Below are 17,547 nucleotides of genomic sequence, written 5' to 3'. Positions count from 1 at the left end.
ACATCTCATAGAGTTGCCATATAACGCAGCTGTTCCCCTCCCAGGTAGAGACCCAGGAGAAACGAAAACATATGTTCACACAGGAACTTGTGTACCCATGTTTATAGCAGCATTATTCACAACAGCCAAAAGGTGGAACCAACTCCAATGTCTACCATCTCATAAACAGACACACAAAATGTGGTCTATCCATACAATGCCATATTATTCAGTCATAAAGAGGGATGAAGTGCCAATAAATGCTACAACATGGGTGTAACCTTAAAGCCCTTGTGCTAAATGGAAGAAGCAAATCACAAAGGATCAGATTTTATATGGTTCATCTATACGAAATGTGCAGAATGGGTACATGTACAGCGTAGATGAGAAGCGCGTTGTGCTTGCTCAGGGCTGGGGTGGGATGGAGGGAGGGTGAGAGCTGACAGACACGGGGTTTCTTTTTGAGGTGATGAAAACGCCCTCAAATTGGTGATGGTTGCACCTATCCGTGAATATACTGAAGTCCACTGAACTGCACACTTTAAATGGGTGAAGCGTGAGGTGTGTGGGTAATGTCTCAATAAAGCCGTTTGAAAAACAGTGACACGGTATTCTAGATATTAGGGACGACAGACTCAGCAATTCTGCTTCTTCCCGTGGGCCCAGAGGCGGACACGGACATGCGTCGCCGTGGAGATGGGAGCTGGTGGTCGCCAGGCCGTTGTCGCTAGGGAAGCGGCCAGCGCGCACTGTGGGGTGCTGTGCAGCAGGTGGGCGCATGTTGGAGACTAAGACCCTCCACATTCCAACGACTTGTCCTGACTTGTCCTACGCAAGGAAAATAGCCTAAAATGAAAATAGCACCCAGCCCCCCAGCTATAGTTCCGAGAAGAATGCATTCCATGACGTGCTTGCTCCAGGACATGCTACCTGCAATTGTTCCCGACCCCCTGCCAGGTTGGGGTTGAGTGATCCATCACAAACAACTTTCGGTGCCATTGAGATGCTGACTGGGGCTGATTAGCCCACACCCAAGCCTCATCATCCCCCCACTCTATTTTTCTGTTTCTACTTCCTTGTTTTCTGTATATAAAACCTACTAAAAATCCAAGTAAAGTAGACCTTGACAACCATTTGCTTGGTCTCGTTTCTTTCTCTCGCCCATCTCTTTCAGGCACGGTCCCCCTCGCCCCCGCGAGTAACAGAAGGTCCCGCGGGCCGGGACAGGCGCAGAGGCATGGACGTCCACACGGCAACTCCCGCCAGTGGCCCTTACGATGGCGGGAAGCAGCAGTGTGGGCGCTGGAGCGCCGTGTCGCTGCACAAATGAAAACACGTGCTCACGAAGCCCCGGCACGTTTTCAAGAACAGACACACGTAAAGGGATGTGCATGGAACACAATAGGATGGCTACCTGGTGGGGACGGGGGTGGGAACGCACAGACATACGCACAAGATAAGAGAGAGGCCTGGGCGGCAGGGGTGCCCGGAGGTAAACCTGCCACGGACGTCCACAGGTGAGCGGAAGGGAGGCCTGAGACACGGGCTGAGGGGCGGCAGGTGCTCACCCCGGGGTAGTCACAGCTGTGGGACTGGAGCCACCGGGTCTCACACCTGGGGGGGTGAGGTGGTGAGTGCAGGGAGGAGCTCTGCAGCAAGCAGGTGAGAATCCGTGGTTTTATTTGAAGGAGAACATAAAACCTGCACAGAGAGGTGACTGCTACCACGCAGGGCAGAGTGAGTGCAGCAGGAGGGACACCGAGGAGCTGATCTGCAGGGCCCTGGAAGGAGACTCCCCTCAGGACTGCACCCCCAGTCCTGGGGCTCTCTCCCCCCTTCCCCGCACAGCCTCCCCGGGCTGCTGCGACAGCCTGCCGAGAACCAGGGGCTCCAAGCAATGGGAATGGACAGTGTGGCACGCGGCTCTGCAAGTCAGAGTCCGAAATCAAGGTGTTGGCGGGGCCGAGTCCCTCTGGAGCCTGGAGGGGAGGAGCCTTCCTTGCTTCCTGCAGCTTCTGCTGTTGCTGAAAGTCCTTGGCATGCCTTGGTTTCCCGGCTTGTGGATGCGTCACTCCAGCTCCCCCCTCGTGTGCCCACCCTACTCGAGCACGCACGGGCGGCGACCTCCTCTGACCTCACTCATCTGCAGTGACACCATATCCAAATAAGGCCGCATTCTGGGGTTCTGAGGAGCACATGAATTTGGGGGCCACTGCACAACCCAGCACGCCTTCCTCACGCGCCTCGCTGCAGAGAGCCCGGCCTGCGCCCGAGAATTCCGGGTCCTGTGCTCTGGGAGTGCATGGGGTCCTGGGGCCCATGAAGGGCGGGGAGGAAGAGGGTCCCTGGCAGGGGCTGAGGGGAGGCGGGTGCTCCGGGGGCTCCTGGGCAGTGGGGTCTGTGTCCCTGTGCTGAGGGCGTGGAGCCCAGAGACGCCTGGGAGGCGGGGGCTGGCGTGGGGAGGCTCGGGCACGTCTGTGGAAGGGGACTTGCAGGAACGCAGGGGAGACCAGGCGGAGACACCTGTAAGAGGGTCCCGAGCGGAGTCCTTGGGCAGAAAAGCCGGAACAAGGGATAAGTCCACTGTGTTTGCCTCATGCTTGTGCACGTGGTGGGGAGACTCAGATGTCAGATTCCGGAATGCTCTCTGCTGCCTTGCTGTCTCTCTCCTCCCCGGCTCACGGTGCTCCGTGTCTGGCACTGCCGCTCCCTATCGTAAGTGACCTTGATTTCTGGACACGGTCCTCCTCCCTTCTTGGGGTTAATGATTTGGTGGCAGTTAGAGATAACACTTGGGTGAAGGTCCAGTCCTTGAGGTTCCTGGCCACCTGCATTCCTTAAAGGGACAGACACGATGCCCCCGTGGATGACTGCAGAGGACGGGAAGCCTCGGGGAGGGGCGGCTGATGTGTGAAGAGGGATTCAGTGTCTTAGGGCTGGGAGGCCAGAGATTCTGATGTTTTGTTTTCAGCAAGTCACAACCCAACAGGGATACTCTGAGTTAGTCTACAGAGCAGGGTCATTTCCACAAAACCGCAAGGAAGAAGGCGCCGCACAGGGCCTGCTGGAGGTGGGCCAGGCAAGTCACTGGATCAGACCTTTATACCAATGAAGCCAACATCATAGGTCCTGTCCCTGATTAGGGAAGACTTGGTCACAAAAAAGAAAATTCTACCATTTTCCAAAAGCAGGGCCACTGCTCAGGAGGGGCCCCGGCAAGGTCCAGGTGGGTTGGGGCGACCCACCCTGATGTGTGAGGACGTCTCCAAGTGCCAGCCCTGTTTCCACCGTGGGCTGGAGCGCTTATTCTTGACATTAATTCACTCAGCAAATATTTATAGAGCACGCATTCCACGCCAGGCCTTGCAGGGGCTTAGATACAGCGGCAAACAAACAAAGCAACCCGTAGCGCTCGCATTTTGTCGAGGAGAGACAGGCAGGGAACTGTAGCAAACAAGCAGACCTGCGAGTTACTGTAGCAGACCTATCACCCGGACAGCCTCCGGGCTGGCCCTGGGCTGGCATCAAGAGACTTTTGGGATATTGTCCCCGCTGCCCAGCCTGCGATGTCTGCTTGTACAAACAGCGTGGTTATGAACACCTGCTTTTCTTTCAGGAGCCCAGGGGCTTGGTAGTTGTGGTGGGTAGAAGGTGCCACCAGCCCCCACCTACCCCGGGTTCCGACTTCCTACTTCCCCGGCAGACGCACTGCCCAGGCTCCTGACTGCGGCTGTGACTGTCCGGTTGGTCCAGTGAGTCCCAGTGAAGCCCCTAATGTGGGGGTGGTCTTGCACCCCCCAGCAGAGGTGCCGTGATGTGGCACCAAGTGTTCATGAAGGTGTCCTGCAGGTGGTGGCAGCACAAGTCGCCTGACACAGTGTGCTCCGGAGGGGAAAGCGGTGGCGTTAGAAGTGTGGTGGGGACCTCACGGAAAAGACGTTGTTTGAGTAAAGACCAGGGGGGAGAAGGAGTGAGCCATGGGGGACACCTCAGGGAGAGCATTTCAGGCAGAAGGAGCAGGGTGTGCCAAGTCCCCGATGTGGGGTGAGACCACTGTCAACAGGGGCGGGTGGAGGGAGATAGTTTCAGAGAATGACAGGAACCAGGTCACCTGGATGTCATGGGGTCTCTGACTTTTGCCCTGAGCCAGATGGGTGCCTGAGCCTCTGTCGTGCTCGTGCCGAGACGGGCACTGACCTGACCCTCGGCAGGGGCGCCGGGGCGGGCTGCTGCAGACGGCGGGCGGCAGAGTGAAGGCGAGACAGCGGAAGCCAGCCAGAGGTGCTGTGACAGTCCAGGTGGGCGAGTGGCTGCAGAGCGTCAGGTCGTGGGGCGGAAATGGGGGAAGTGGCCAGATTCTGGGTACGCTTGGAAGGGAGCCGGGAGGACTTGCTGAGCGAGGGCACGTGAGAGGTGAGACGTCAGGGAGGTGCTGAGGCGGCTGCGAGCTTTTCGGCAGAGCTTTGCACAGAGGGCGGCCAGCCGCCGAGTGAGGGTGCCACGGCGTGTGAGCACGGCCGGCGTGGCTGTTCCCACTTCCAGTCTTTGATGCTGGAGCCCAAGGCACAGAAGGACGAGGGCGGAATTCCTCCTGCCCTGGAGCTCTTAGTCGTAGCTCCCTCATACTCTGTGCAACGGGTTGTTAATACAAAGAAAAAAAATACCAAGAGACCAGAAAATCAGGAAACAAAAGTTGAAATCTGTTGCTAATCTTTGCCATAAAGAACGTGGGTTGGTAGGCGTGCGGCCCTGCGGGGTGCAGGGTTATGCCATCTTGGTGACCGTGACATTCCAAGTGCACAGTGGGCAGCACGTAGGATCTGATAAAGCCCCGTGACAGGAACTGCCTGTGTGCTCCACTGAACACGATTTGGGGAGGAAATACAGCAGAGCGGTTCCTGGCTTGGGGTATAGAGTCAGAAGGTCTGGATTTGACCTTCTGCCTCTTTTCGATGTATGATGTGGGCGAAGCAGTGGGCTTTTAAAATCTCAGTTTTCTCACCTGTAAAATGGGCACGATAAGAGGTGATAAGGGTGAGATAAAATTGTTGAGAAGATCGAATGAGATAAGAGGTATATAAAGCAGCAAACCAGTTTTTTCGACACACTGAAACCACTCAATGACTGTTAGCTGTGGTGACGGTGGTGACTGCAGCTACTCCGGCTAGGAGTCGGGGGTGGAGGGCGGATGTGAGGGCGGGAAACACGGAGGACAGACACCGAGAGCCCTGCCATGTGGCGAGCGTGTACCAGCTCCCAGACCTTTCTCCTTGCCCTGCTCTGGGAGGTGGTGGATCCTTCTAGTTAGTCCACGTCTGTCTGAGCCACAGCCAAGACACAACGGGCTCCTGCAAAGGCTTCTCATTCCCCCCTCTCCTTTTAAAGCTCTGATTTTCCTTTCCCAGTGTGCCTTTCCCCGCCGCCTGTGGGCGAGTTGTTGGTCTTCCTGGAGTGGAAGCTTCCAGAGCCAGCTGGTGTTGCAGCAGCCCCAGGCTCGCACCTGCCCGCTCACCGGGTGACGCCTCCTGCCCCCGTCACTCCAGCCTCCATCACAGACACCGCTGGCGAGAGACCAGCCCAGAAGAATGACGACGACTGCAGTGTCCTTCAGGGCACCGCGACTAGCCTCTCGCCGGCATCGATCGGCGGCGTCCAATTCCTAAATAGCTCTGGGTGTCTCCCCAGCTCGGTCTTTATTGCCATTGCCTGTGTCAGCGTTTTCAGCCTCAGCACCATCGATACTTTGAGCCCGATGATGCTTCTTTACGGGGCTGCCCTGCGCGGTGTAGGACATTTGGCAGCGTCCCCAGCCTTGACCCATTCAAGCCTCTGCCCCGTTGTGACGACCAAACGTGTCTCCAGACATCGCCAGACGCTTCCTGGGCGGCCACGTTGCTCTGGCGTCGGGAACCTCCGGTCTACGTGAGACCCTCGCGATTCGACCTGGAAACTGCAAAACTCCCGGCTCCCCGACTGTCCTCCTGAGCCCCTCCAATGCACCCTCCCTGCCTTTGCTGGAACACACGTCTGCCCCCTCCCCTGCCCCCTCGGGTGGGCTTGCGTTGCCTGCTGGACAAAACACAAACTGTTCGGCGTGGCGTCGGAACGCTCCCGCAGTCCAGCCCCAGTCTTCCTTTCATCCCAGTACACCCCACACCCCAACCCCCACGGGAGACAGAGCCTGGGCCACCTGGCCTTTGCCTGCCCCTGTCCACTGAACGGGCTCTTCCTTTAACCACTTCAGTACCAGCGGCGACTGTAGCCGACAGCCACAGATGGACGCACACAGAGACCTTAGCCGACAGCCGTGATCTGACTTTTCCAATTTTTCATTTATCGAAATAAAACTGTGAACATTTAAACATAACATAATGAAAACATATATGTACATGTGACCTATTCTGATTTACATGACGAGTGAAGCTGCCTGTAAAGTAAAACAAGCTTTCAGTGCTTTCAAGCTTTCCTCGTCACACAAGAGCAAGACGGCCCCGTCGCCAATGCGCAGCGCACGCTACCGCGCGGACTGCGAGCGCCACTGTGGGCGAGGGGTCGTGGCCAGTGGGCGCCGCACCGCAGTGGTCAGGGCTGGGCACTGAAGGCCGCTCCTTCAGCCCCCCACATGCCCCATGGGGCTGTCTCGGCCTCGCTAGTTCCAGGGCACTTGTGCGTGCGGCTTTGTAACCGCCGTTCACAAGCCTGTCTCCTCCACTGCTTGCTTGAGGGCGGGCTCTATCTTAATTTATGCAGATGCACAGAGACCAACACAGCAAGCGCACGGTGGGTGCTCATTCTCTGTTTTCGGAGAGAGGATGTGGATGAGGAGGATGGAAGAGGTGTTAGGTTCCCACACATCAGAAAAGTTTTCTTTTCATTTTCCTGTGGCATTTTAAGAAAAAACATGCGGGGTGGTGCGGTTTCAACCAGGTTACCATTAAGACAGCCACAGGACGGGTTCGGGGTGATCTCTAAGGATGCCATCAACTCTGGACTGGAGGGAAGAGTCTTTATACAGTGGAAATGGAGCCCCTGTGGTTGTCATCCTGTGCCACCTTGTGGCCACCTCACCACTCCTCACCAAACTCCACGTCTCTTACTCCCTTCGTGTCTCTTGCCTTTGAAAGTCGACGTCACTTGTGTTGTGACCACAGCGTAGCTTTGTGTCAGCGGTGGATCTCAGGTCACCGAATTCTTTGGCCTGTCCGTGGCAGCACGGAAGGGTTGGATTGTGGAACCCTGAGGGTTGTGGGCAGAGAGACGGGAGCAGAAGAGGGCTTCACATATTTCTTCCCCTGCCGCTGCCATGCTCACAGAGGAGCAATTGTCGAGAAGTTCCATTAAGGAGAGCTAGCCTGCTCTTTCCCGCGCCCTTCTGCGCTGCCATTTCCTAAAGCTCTTAGGCCAAGGGTGGCTGGGAGTGGCTCGAGTGCGCCCTGGCTCCTGGCCGTGCGGCTGCGCGCATCCCAGGGCCCCGCACTCAGAAGGGCCCTGCACTTGGTGTGTGACGCTCTGCTGTCGCTGTCTGCAGGCTCTTAACTTTCGAACAAGAGACCCGCACTTTCGTTTTGTACTAGGCTCGGCAGGTGATGCAGCTGGTCCCGGCTTGGGTTGAGATGGCCAGGGAGGGGGGGTGCAGGGGGACAGGGGGACAGGGCGGGGAAGGCAGGGGGACAGGGTGGAGGGCGGGGAGGCCAGCCCCTGCAGGGAGCAGGTTCACTTCATCGGGTTGATAGGATGAGGGGCTGGGGTTGAGTTGCAGAGGGACCAGGGCAGGTATTGGCAGGTGTCAGGAAGAGAGAACCCAGGCACAGAGGTGGCAGCAGCAAAGAGGTGACGGTTAACAGGCCAGAGTCTCCGATGCCTGGCTCTGGGCTCCGATTCCTCCCCCTTGCCATGTGCTCTTTAGCCCCCTTCCTCTTACACACACAAGCCCCCATCAGCCGCAGGAATGAGTGCTAGCAAGGGGCAATTTCTCTAAAAGCAAATGCCGCTCTGTGGTGACACTGCACCGGGGTCTGGAGGGAGGTTGAGGACTAGAGGAACAAGACTGAAGGGCTGGTTGACATTTGCATCCTGTTCCAGCTCCCAGAGGCTGGGCTGGCGGGCAGCCCTCGGGCGCCATGAAAATGCAGAAGAGCCTGGAGGGCTGCTGCCACTGGGACTGTACCCCAGGGGCTCTTTCTCTAGCTCAGGGACTTATCTATCATTTATTTTTTGCTAAAAGCTGTGGGATTTTATAAATAGCAAGAAAAAGAAAAACCATATTGTCATGCATTCCCCGCACAAGAAGAGGGACTCATGAGGCCCAGGCAAGCGGCTGCCCTGCAGAACCAGCCCCAGAGTCAGGGTCTCGGGCCGGAGGGGCTGGCCTCGGAGCACGTGCTGAGATGCCGCGGCGAGCTGGTGCGTGCTCCTCGGCCGCGCCCTCGCTCTCGGGCTGATCTTGCCTACTGGGAGCTGGCCAGCTGTGGCTTCGCAAGTTCCAGCCTGTGTGAGCCTCGGTAAAGGGGGCCGAGGCGAGGGTTGTGCCGTGTCCCCGTGGGAGGGAGGCGGGCCTGGCAGGCAGGCCCTCGTCCTGCCCGAGGCACCCGTGGGCCGTGGGTTTGATGAGCCCTGAAGCCCTGGGAGAAGTTTATCTCGGTGAAGGGGCAGCCTGCCCGCCCGGAGCAGGCTCTAATGCCACAGAGAAGGGAAACCTGAGACGACGTCCTGGTCGTACCTGTGGAGCTCACACGGGGCATGAGGCCGGCTGCCGTGTCTGACACGGACTGACCGATCACGCTACAGATCTGTGTCACATGCTCCAGGTATGTTATCCCATGTCGCCTTCCCAACAGCCCTCTGAGAAAGGCATTTTCCAGATGAGGCAACTGTCCCTCAAACCTCTAATCATGCGTGCAAGACCCCAGCACAGGGCCACGTCCTGGGCCAGCCTCACCCAGGCTCCCTGGAGGAGAACCGCGTTTTCTAACACCCGTCAGCGCAGGTGTCTGGGCCAAGCCCTTGCTCCGCCGGTTCCCGAGTGGTTTTCCAGCACCCTGAGGATACGGGCCAGGGAGGGCTCAAGCTATCTGAGGATGGCGGGCCTGCCGCCTGGCTCCAGAAGGCAGCTGTTTGATTCTACTCTCGTGGGCAGGGCTGTGGGGTCGCGCAGCTGCCGGGGCTGCACTGGAGCCCCTTCCGGATGCGCGGCTCCAGCAGGGGAGCCCCTCGCCTCCGGAGTTGGATGGTGCACGTGAAGGAACGCCTGGCTGGGTCGGATGCCCAGCAGGTTCCCCACTCAAGCTGGTCTGCTGGACTTTCTCCAGGTACCCTGAGGGATGACCTTGGCTTCACAGTGCACGAGAACTGCTACTGCCCAGCGCAGGCATGCAAGTGTCTCGCAGGCCGCCTTTGCTTTGCACATGATTAGAGCTGCCTTTAGAATCATAGAAGATGACAAACGAGCCGGTGTTTTTCACAGGCCCTCGCGGCCCTGGAGATGTGTGAGCACTCAGGGTAGAAGAGACCTCTCTGCCGTGGGGCTCTGACGCTTTCCAAAGACACAAGGTCTTGGCTAGGCTGGGCCACTTGGTTACTAGGTTGGCGATTCCCACGTAGGTTCCTGCACCTCCAATATCTCCCTGAGTTTTGCTGGTCACTGGGTTTTTCTGTTGCTCAGGGAGTGGGCCACAACCCTGCCCTTCCTGGTTTTCCCCGTCTGTACCCAACACAAGCGCGGGGCACTCAGAGTGTCTTCCTGTCCCAGAGGTGTGAGCTCCCGGTGCTCCCAGGTCTCATGCAAAGCTGTCGATTGCTTGCTGTCCTGAGGGCCTTCTTTGCACCCCTGTTCTCTAGGGCTTTGGTTTCCCAGGGAGGCAGCCACAGCCTGGAAGTCCCTCTCTGGATGTCACTGCCTAGGAGACAGTGACTGAACAGAGTTGTGCAGATCCTCGCGAGAACTCCGCACCCTGGACCAGACCCAGTGTGGGCTGTTCTTCCCCTGGCTGCACGCTGGAACCACCCGCACAGTGCTCCTAACTATTGTCGCCCTGGGCTCCCACCTCTGGATTCTGATTTAGTTGGTGGGGGGGCTTTGGCTTGTGGGTTTTTAACAGCTCCCCAGGTGACTCCAAAGTATACCCAGGACTGAGAGAGCCACTCATGGAGCAGTCCCTTCGACAGTAGAGAACGCACACACAGGCACTCCGATTGTACTTGGAGAAATCTGCTTTGATTTTTTTTTCCCCTTTTTCTTCTTTTTTAAATTGACAGATAATATTGTATGTTTTCATTAGTACAACATGATGTTTTGAAGTACCTATACGTTGTGGAATGGTTAAGTCTAATTAACTAACAAATGCATGCCTGGCGTAGTTATCATTTTTATGGTAAGAGAAGATAACATCCACTCTCTTTACACTTTTCAAGAATAAAATGCATCATCATTAACCATAGTCACCTCACTATATAATAGATCTCTTAACGTTTTTTTTCCTCCTAACTGTAATTATGTACCCTTTGGCCAACATGTTCCCATTCCCCCTCACCCCTACAACCACAGCCGCAGGTGACCACCATTCTACCCTCTACCTCTATGAGGTCAGCTTTTTAAAAATACTTCCCATATGAGTGAGATCATGTGGCATTTGTATTTCTGTGCCTAGCTTATTACACTTAAGATAACGTCCTCCAGGTTTATCTTGTAGTCAAAAATGACAGGATTTCATTCTTTTTTAATGGATGAATGGTATTTCATTGTGATATATACCACATTTTCTTTACCCATTCATCCATTCATGGACACTTGGGTTGATTCTATATTTTGACTATTATGAGCTGAATAGTGCCACAGTGAACATGGGAGTGCAGGTGTTTATTTGACATACTGATTTCATTTCCCTTGGGTATATACCCAATAAGGGGATTACTAGATCAAATGGTAGTTCTACTTTTAATTTTTTGAGGCACTGCCATACTGTTTTCCATAATGGATGCACTAATTTACCATCTCATCAACAGTGTGTAAGGGTACCCTTTTCTCCATACTTTTGTCAGCATTTGTTATCTTGTCTTTTTGATAATGGCCATTCTAATAGAAATGAGGTGATATCCCATATGGTTCCAATTTGTATTTCCCTGGTGTTCAGCGAAGTTGAACAATTTTTCATACACCTGTTGGCCATTTGTATGTCTCTTTTGAGAAATATATATTCAGATCTTTTGCTTATTTTTTGATTGGGTTATTTGTTTTTTTTTATTTTATATTTTTATTTTTTGCTATTAAGTTGTTTGAGTTCCTTTATATTTTGGATGTTAACCCCTTGTCAGATGTATAGCTTGCAAATATTTTCTCTCATTTTTTAGGTTGCCTTTTTGCTCTGTTGCTCCTTTCCTTTGCTGTGCAGAAGATTTTTAGTTTGATGTGATCCCCATTTGTCTACTTTTGCTTTTGTTGCCTGTCATTTTGAGGTCTTATCTAAAAAAATTCTTACCCAGACTAATGTCATGGAGGTTTTTTCTCTATATTTTCTTCTAGCAGTTTCATAGTTTTGCATTTTACATTGAAGTCTTTAATCTGTTTTGAGTTGATTTTTGTGTGTGGTGAGATATAGGGGTTTAATTTCTTCTGCCTGTGGATATCCAGTTTCCCCACCACCATTTATTGAAGAGATTGCCCTTTCTCCCTTGTGTGTTCTTGCCACCTTTGTTGAAAATGAGTTAGCTATAAATGTGTGGATTTATTTCTGGGCGTTCTATTGTGTTCCATTGGTCTATGTGTCTGTTTTTATGCCAGTATCACGCTGTTTTGGTTCCTAGGCCTTTCAGTATATTTTGAAGTCACATAGTTTGATGCCTCTAGCCTTGTTCCTTTTGCTGAAGATTGGTTCAGCTATTTGGGGTCTTTTATGGTTCTATACAAATTTTAGGATTATTTTTTCTATGTCTGTGAAGAATGTCATTGGTATTTTGTTATGCTTTGCTTTTTTAAGTTAAATAGCAGATTCTCATTAAGTTCAAATTTCTAATCTTTAAAATAATTGATTCTAAGGAACTGAAATTTTCACTTGTTAGCTTATGGCAATGGAGCAACCTGGTAAGAATCGAGGATGAGTACCCAGTGAGGCATTGTCACTGGCTGAATTGTGCCCCCCACAATTCATATGTCAAAGTCCTGCTCCAAGTACCTAAGAATGTATTTGGAGAGAGGGTCTTTAAAGAGGTAACTAATTTAAAATGAGGTCATTAAGGTGGGCCCTGACGCAGTATGACTGGTGTTCTTACAAGAAGAGGCAATTAGGACACAGACACCCAGAGAGGGACAACCACGTGAGGACACAGGGAGAAGATGGCCACCTGCAAGCCAAGGAGAGAGACCTCAGGGGGAACCAGTCCTGCAGATGCCTTGATCTCAGGCTTCCAGCCTCCAGGACTGCGAGAAATTAATGTTTGCTGTTTAGGCCTCCCAGTCTGTGATACTTTGTTCTGGCAACCCTAGCAAACTAGTACAGGTACCAACCAAACAGCCGGCTGTCACGGTCACATGGAATTAAGGCTCAGATGGAAGGACCTGACAAGAAGCCAGGAGGAAGGGGAAATGGGAGCAGGTAGATGACACTCGAACCTCTGCCCTCCCCACCACATTGGCCAGACCAGTGCCTGGGCTTCCGGTTGCAATTCACCATCTGTGCAATTAGGGGCATACGTTTGCTGCCTTCACTGCCTCTGAGGGCTGAGCTAAGTTTACAAACACTTATGTGGCAAAGATGAGCCAGTGAAGAATGAGCCAGCTGGGATGTTGGGATTGACAGAAGAGTCAACATGACTTGCCCAGACTGGAATCTTGGGACCTGCTCAGTTGGCAGGTCCAGGAGTTTTCTTCAATATGTCTTCCTCCTTAGTCCATCTTGATCACATGTCGAGCCTCTAGAAAACTAGGCCGGGTCTGGTTAGCGGATCAAGAAATTATTGGTGGTTTTCCATTTCTGGGAAAAATGTGCATAACACATTTATGTGTCTATGTATCTGTCTATCTGTCACTACTAGAAGGAATCGTACAAAAATATTAACAATGGTTATCTCTGGGGTGTGAAGTTATGGATAATTTTTGTCTTATTATACTTTTACATAGTTTCCAACTTTCTACAATGGGCATGTATTATGTACTTTTATCATCAGAAAAAAAGCAACAAAAAGTCTACAACAAAAACACTGTGATCAAGAAGCCCAAGTTCTTGATCAATAGATGACTCTGAAAAAAGATAAATATTAAATGGCAAAGACAGGAAGAACTTATATCAGGATGTTCTTCATAGTTGTTGCTGGATTGTTAACCTCTTTAGGCTCTAGATTAGCTGAGGATGAGAAAATTTAGAAACCTCAAGACCTACCTTGGAGCCAGTTTGACAGTGAAAGTCATGACCCCAAGCCCAGAGCGCAGCAAAGTCTTTGTGCTGAGAGGGGAACACGGTACCTATACCCCGGAGAAACAAGCAGCTCATTATTCTCTTCCTTGGCAGCCTGTTAAAGCTTCTTAGACACTGGACTAAATTCTGCCCTTCCTCCAAGGAGAAGTGGACTTCCACGTCCTCTAACAGTAACCAAAATTAGTTATGAATAGAAGCCAACAGCTCTTCTCACGGAGCAGCCAGCAGAGAGTCGCTACTTGTCTGCCCTCAGTGCTCAGGTCAGTTTTCAGAACAAAGCAGATTTCTCACTCCACTCGGAATGCAAAGAGACCCAGGTTTTGCTGGCCAAGGGCCAACTGCATCATTATTTAATAAGTTCCCTCATCCCTTTATTCCACAATCAGGTATTAAGGGGTAAGTATCAGACGCTGACTCTGTGCCAGGCACTGTGCTAAGTGATTCACATATTTTATTCACTCCTCACAACGGTCCTCTGAGGGTCATCACATTACAGATGAAGATGCCAGAACCAGGGTCTCAACGCCCCCGGCACTGGCTCCAAAGCTGTGCCCCTCTACCCCCCATCCCGCCCTCGCTGTGGAGATGCAGGCACGAAAAGCTTTGCCCTGGGGGTGTGGACCGGAGTGGGGAGAGCCAGATCTGCGCGCAAGCGAGGGTCATGGCCAGCCATGAAGGAGGGTGGGGCAGTGGTTTTCAAAAGCCTTCCCAGAGGGGCGGACTTTGTACTGGGTCTTGTGAGTCTGACAAGTGCAACTGATTGTGAGGGGAACAGATGCTTGGGGTGAGGAGGTTATTTCAGTCCGAAGGAGCGATGTTAGCAGCAGGTTCAAAAGCACAAAGGCCGGAGTCCACCATCAGGAGAGCTGATTGCAGTGTTTTCATATGAAGGAATATTACTAAGCAAAAAGAAGGAACACGCTGATACCAACACAGGCAGCAAGGACGACTCTCCGTGACATTGTGCCAAGTCAGAGAAGCCAGATTCCAGAGCGAAGGCCTGCATTCCTCCATTTATAGGAAGTTCTGAACAGTGGCTGTCGCTGGGGGTGGGGGTGAGCGTGGGGACTGACTGGGGAGGGGCATGAGGGAGCTATCTGGGGGTGACCGCAGTGCTCTTTGTCTCGACGGGAGTCGGAGCCGCGCAAGTGTATGCGTTTGTACAGAGTCATTAAATGGTGCCCGTGGTAAGCTGAAGAATGGCTCCCAATAATGGCTCTGCCGCATGGAACCTGTGAATATGTCCCTTCCCATGGTGGAAGGGGACTCTTCTGCAGATGTGATTAAGCTGAGAGGATCTTGAGATGGAGAGTTATCGGGTCTTACCCAGGAGGGCCTCGTGGAATCACAGAGCTTAGAAGAAGGCGGAGGGAGGTGAGAGTGAGAAGTAGGAGATGTAACTATGGACGCAAGAGGTTGGCATGGTGTGCGGAAGAGGTCATGAGCCAAGGAATGCTCCAGAAGATGAAAAAGGCAAGGAGATGGACTGTCCCCTCCAAAGGAACGTGCCCTGCTGACAACTTGGCTTTGGCCCAGGCAGACTGATTGTGGACTTCGAAGAGAATAAATCTGTGCCATTTCATGCCATTAAGTGTGTGGTAATTTGTTACGGTAGCAAGAATACTAACATATTACACCTAAGATTTGTGCATTTCATTGTTTTACCTCAAAGCCAAAAAAAAAAAAAAATCACTGAGAACAAACCTGGGATTCAAGTTAATGATATGCACGATACCATGATAAGTATCGTGGTCTAAGTGTGCAGATGTCTACAACTTACTTTGAAATGCATAAAAATGGACAAAGTGCTGGCTAAATGGATAGATATGTGATAAACACCCAAAATGTTAATTGTAGATCCCAGAGATATGAGTATTCCCTGCAAACTTTCGTCAATTTTATGTCTGAAAATTTTCATATTCAAATGTTGGGGTGAAAAGGCACAGCCTGCCCCTCGGTGGTGCGTTTAGGACCGTGCGCGGTTCTGCACAGCTGACTTGTCTGTGTTGGGGTAGGGGAGTGGGCACAGCCAGTGAGGATGCCAGAGGGGTAGGGAAGGAGACGTGGAGGGAAAGCTTTAACGAGGAGTGACGGAGCAGGGTTTGCATTTGCCACTCTCACTGCGCAAGCCGTACCCCAGGCCGAATTTTTGGGACAGCTGCTTGCTTGACCAGAAATGCAGGTCCCTTGCAGGGGAGTTAGGAGTTAGCTCGGCATTAGCCAAAGCGGCCCCTTGTCTGTGTTGGCGTCCTCGGTGGGAGGTGGGGGCGAAGCCGGGGCCTTTTTCAGCAACAGAGACAGACCCGGCGGACTGAAGTCCGTGAGAAAAGTGCAGTTAATTCCAGTCTTATCTTTAAGGACTGCCTGTTCTTGGGGGTAAATTACAGGAATAAAAAAGTATATAAAACCCATGCATAGACTGAGTAACTGAGATGTTTATTCAGTGAAATGATTAAAAGAAAGCCCAGAATCGGGAGTCAGAGTGTCTGGACTGAATCCACGTGGTGAATTTACCATCTCAGTTGTGACATTTTCTAGCTGTGTGGCCTTGGGCGAGTCAGTTTTCTAGTGAAATGGGGATAACACTGGACAGGGCCTCATAGGGTGCCGGGAGGATTGTAATAAATGAGGTCAAAGCATTCGCCAGCAGGTGCCTGCTATAGTGCCTGGCACACAGTCAGTGCCCGAGAAATGCGCAACATTCATCAGCACTGTCCACTGACCTGCTTCTCAACAAAGAGCATGGACGTAGAAGTTTCTCTGTATGCTGGGCTTACGCCACTCCTCCAATGTCTTGAAAATGATTATTAAATGCATATCTTCAGTCTAGATGATTCTGCACTTCGGACCCATGTCCCCAGGTTCCTCGTAAGCATTTTTAGTTACCTAGCTTGTGGTTACCTCAAACTCAACAGATGCCAAGCAGAACATACCGCCCCACAGATCTCTGTGCCTCCCTTAGCACGGGGAATCAGCCGTGGGCCACCCAAACGCTCCAGCCGGGCATCTGGGAGTCCTGCCACGCTGGCATTTCTCCCCCTCCCAGCCACACCCACTGCCGGGCAAGTTCTATTTCCTGAGCATTTCCTTGTCTCTCTTTCACACTCCACTACCCCGATATTGTTTTGGTTCAAGCTTTCATTATCTCTTGCTTAAATTCCTGCGGTTGACCCCTACCGGCCTTCCTGCTCCCACACTTGCCTCCTCCAACTGTCTATCTCCGCTAGAAACTTTCTGCAGTGGGACTCTGGCCACTCGCTGGGCTGCCCTCACTGGGCTGTGCTGACTCGTGTGTACTTCTGTGGTCCGATCTTGCATCAGTCGGAGCAATGCCGGGCCACCTATGCTCCTTCTCATCTCTGCACACACCTCTCTGCCTGGAACATTCTACCCGCCCCCACCCCGCCCCAACCTTTGCCTGGCTGCCGCTGCCTCTCTGCTGCCTCTCTTGAATACTCCCTCCCCGGGCTGTGCCCCAACCTTGCATCCACCTCTGTCACAGCCCTTGCACCCGATGGATGGATGGACTGTGACCTCCGCCTCTCACGTCTGCATCTGCTGTGCTTAGCCGAGCAGCTGGCACGTCACAGGGGCTACGTCTGTTTCATGAGTGGACTTGATTCCAGGCTCAAAGGGGAGCAAAACTGAAGAAAAAGAAAGCTCAGTATGTCAGTTATGGTCCTGTTCGTTAGGAAGCAGATGGCCTTCTCAGAAAGGGGAACAACGTGAGTTTAAACTAGGATCTGCTTAGAAAGATGAAGCAGGGGCAAGGAAATCCCAAGAGATGGAGACTGCACATGTGAGTGAGAACACAGAGCCTCCTCTCTCACCTATTCAAGCAGAAAAGCAATGCAAGTAAGGAAGTTGGGGCACACTCTTGCTCTGGCACGCCAGAGTCTCTGGGACCCCCAGAGACACCTTCCGGCCCTCCTTGCCATTCTGTTTATTCCATGGAGAGCGCTCCATGGTGAGGTGAGCTGGGGTTCTTTTCTGAAATGACAAGAAAGCCGGGACTAGGTTCTGTCGCTCACAGCAGTCAAACTCAGGAGTAAACATTAGGTTCCTTTCTCTTATTTTTGTCTTCAGGGCGGGCCACGTGCTCTGTTAGGAAGAAGGCTCATAGATCAAGGCTCTAAGGTAGAACCTCACTGGTTTCCACATC

Source organism: Microcebus murinus, chromosome 9, assembly GCF_040939455.1.
Source record: "Microcebus murinus isolate Inina chromosome 9, M.murinus_Inina_mat1.0, whole genome shotgun sequence".
NCBI lineage: Eukaryota > Metazoa > Chordata > Mammalia > Primates > Cheirogaleidae > Microcebus > Microcebus murinus.
The sequence above is the reverse complement of the archived record's forward strand: the minus strand, read 5'-3'. Positions refer to the sequence as shown.